The following is a 4002-nucleotide window of genomic DNA, read 5'->3' as shown; positions in this document are numbered from 1 at the left end:
TCTTATTAAAAATCAAACTCTTTATCTATTATATTCTTTATCATCGATTTTTACCGTTTCGTTTACGTCGTATTATACGTTTTAAACATGTTTTACCGTTTTAAACCCGTTTTTTTACGCTTTTTTTTTCCCTTTTTTTTCCCGATACGTTCCGTTTAAAATACAAACTAAGTTTTTTTAAAGTACACGGTTTTAAACCCGTACCGTACTTAGTGGGAATGGTCATGCGTGCAACCTATTACGATTCGAATATTGATAGTATCAATTTCTAATTCAAAACATCAATCACTAACAAGATACTAAAAATAAGCAAACACAGTATTCATGAGTGACTACAAAACCATCATACTTATACTTATTATCAATCTATTTGAAATAAAAAGAAAAGCATGTAGATGTACTGGCCTTCTCGCCGATTTAACTCAAACCTCTCGGTATTGGGTTTCATCGACCCAACTGTGATGATTGGTTCTTCCTCCACCTTAGCTAGTAACTCCAAATCAGAAATATATATACACACTAATTGAGTAAGAAAAAGTCACAATTGAGCACCCAATGACCTGGTCACAAGTCCTCAATATCATCCCCTTGCATTACAAGAAGGTAGCAGAATTTTACCCCAAAAAAGAACTAAAATTCAAAAGCAATCCTAGTAAAATCACCCACTGAACCACATATCTTTAGAAAGCTCTTTGAATCTATTTTCCAACAGTCCAAACGGCGTCTAAAACCAATCACTATGTGGAAAGATATGACTATTTTGGTGAAAGGGTATCAAATCTTACCAAAACCGAAAATCAACAATTAACTTCTTTGTGAGGGTTGATCCAAGGAGGTTATTGAATTGACAAATCATAAGCACAAGCTCCTACTCACCTTCTCCATGATCTCTTTGAGTTTCCCTCAATAACCGACTCGTTTTTGGTACGTGAATCCCAAAGAAGGAACGAGAGGAGTCGAGAGGTTTCTATTTCTTTCCCACTTCATATCTATCAGGTTGTATCAGTTGGTTCATGGGTTAGAAAACCCCAACCCTAAGCTAATGGGCTCCTTACTCAAACCCACTCAAATGCCCATTAGTATGAAGCCCATCTGTTTTCTGTTTTTTCTATCAAGCCTAAATATGGAGTTTTACATTCTTCCCACCTAAAAAAAAATTTCGCCCTCGAAATTCAAGTGAGCGACAATCCTCATCAAATTAGCTATCAGTTCATACTCCATACAAACGTAATAAGAGATATATCACTTAGCTCAACACATTCTAAAGTTGCTACCCAAAATCAAACAAATCACCATAATCACTTCTGTGAGAAGAGCCACGCTACCTAGCTAGTTCAGTTAATATACGCTCAATGCTATTTGACCACAAATTCCTTTAGATAGTCCATACATAATCAAATCCCTAGACCGGCTGCATTAAGAACAGTTAAAACTGCATACTAAGAAAACCGTATCATATCTCGGTAGACAAAAGATGCATGTATTATGGACAAGCGCCCTCCAAAGCGCGAGAGTTGTGAAGAATAGAACAACGCTAATTGTAAAAGAACCAGTGATCTATAAGAGTAGTAGTCTCCAACTCTAAAATTACATGCGATAACCGACTCCAAATATGAAAATTAAGAGATTAACTGATAGTAACCCAAACCATCCTTAATTAAAACCATCCCATGAGTCCCTGCTAGATTATCCATTACATTCAAACACCAACGGAATTACAATCAGTCATAATCTCTAGATGACATTATGTTCAATCCAAATCAACATGGTAATTTTAACCCACAATATGAAATTCACCACAAAATCAAATTAGACAAAGCTTCACTTATCAATCCTTTCACTAAAGTTCAACCCATTCTAAAGTTGCTGCCCAAGACCAAATGAATTACCACAAAGTCCTTTGTGAGGAGTCGTGTCACCCAACTACTTAACATATTTTCACTTCTATTTCACCACAAAGTCCTTTAGATAGTTGGTGTATAATCAAATCTGGGGAAAACTGTAATAGGAACTCTTAAAACTTCAAACTAAGAAAGCCATATCATACCTCAATATACAAAAGATGCATACATTATCGACAAGCGCTTCCCAAAGCTCAAAATTACTGAGAAATGAATCAACAAGGAAATCACAATCGTAAAAGGCTCATCAGGTGACAATAAGAACAATTGAAGTCTCCAAATTTAAAGTTCACATTAGATATCCAAAGCCAAATCCAAATATGTAAACTAAAATATTAACCTGTATTATCCCAATCATAACAACTCCACGATTCTCTATTAGATTACCCAATAATCACTTTTACCACCAATGGATCCCATAATCATCAATAATCACAAATTATATTAAGTTGAATTCAAAAGTGAAAATTCACCGCGAAATTGAATGAAACAAAACTCCTAGGGTCAATCCTTTAAGAAAAGTTTAATTCCAACCACAAACTAACATTCACAATAAAATCTTTAGTAAGCTCATTTTCACTGCCAAAGTGTTTGATCTCCAAGTTCTCCTTCCCCCCTTCATCACATGTAAGAATCAACCATATATGAGGTTCCATCATACATGTTGTTCAGGTTTTATGTAGAAGATAACCAACGATATCACAGACATTATATACACATAGTTCGTAACATTATATGGCAAGTACAACCACACCAAAAATAAATAATGACGTAAGTACATAATAAAATAAAATGTAACTACAGAATTTTCAAAACAACATACTGAAATTGGAGAGTATCTAATAAAATATAATTCCGAAACAATAATTTTGTTTGTGCATCAGTGGACTGCATTTGGAAAGAACGAAATGCTCATAAATTTCAACAAACTTCAAGACCGGCATTAATGGTAGTCTTCAACAAGCTACTCAGAGACATAAGAATATATTTGCAAGTCTTAAAGCCTCAGGTAAAAGACACGGTCTCAATCAGAAGCTTGTTTCACATACTGAATATTGAGGTCCAATTCAAGCAACATCTCAACGTGGACTGTTGATGGACACCACCATTAGGAGACAGAATCAAAGCCAACACTGACGGTGCATTAAGCAACAAGGGCCCAGGTCATGGGGGCGTTATGAGAGATGGAACTGGTTGAGTACTTACTAGTTTCACTAGAAGTGGGGGTTTACCCTCGATGATATACCAAGAGCTCAAGGCCATTGAAGTGAGTATATTCAGATGCATTGAGGAATGCTACAAAGAAGTTGAAGTAGAATTGGACTAAATGAGAGCCATCAATGCAATCAACAAACTCGAGAAACCTCATTGGTACTGCTTAGATGTGCTTGCTGCCATTGAGTTAAAAAAGCAATAATTCAACTTCATATCCTTCTCACATGTTGTTAGAGAAGTGAATAGAGCCATAGACTATCTTGCAAGCTTAGATCAATCTAGTAGCTTTAACACTTTACATTTTGTTCATCCTATAGATCATGTCCTACAAAATATTGTAAATGAAGATGTGAGGGGAAACATTTATGTAAGAAGAGGTTAATTATCAATACAGGTGAGGGTCTGCCTAACCCTAGATTATCTTAAAAAAAAAACTTAATAATCTTTCACAAAAGGTACCGGCCCCGTAGGACCTCACTTGTGGTAAACTCCTTTCAACGAAGGCCTCACAAGCTATAAGACTTCCTCTCGTTCAGGAGGACTAACACAAAGACCTCACTCACAAGTGACAGATCTTCCTCCTAACCCCAAAATTATATATATTAGAAATCCGTCACACATATTGTCAACATCCATATCAAACTATATATATAGATATTTCCAGGGACCCCCACTAACCACATATCATATATAATCACAATACCATACCATTGCTTAACCTCATCATATATTCACATATAATATAACCAAGGGAACCAAGTCAATTATTTTATCAACTACCATACAATTTGTGTTATACACCCAACAACACATCAATCATATCAACACCAAGTATCCACTTCTATCAAATTCACCACAATAACAGAAAGTATAAAACGATTACCCA

This window comes from Coptis chinensis, chromosome 3 (genome assembly GCF_015680905.1).
Source record: "Coptis chinensis isolate HL-2020 chromosome 3, ASM1568090v1, whole genome shotgun sequence".
NCBI classification, from domain to species: domain Eukaryota; kingdom Viridiplantae; phylum Streptophyta; class Magnoliopsida; order Ranunculales; family Ranunculaceae; genus Coptis; species Coptis chinensis.
Note: the sequence above shows the minus strand (reverse complement) of the source record.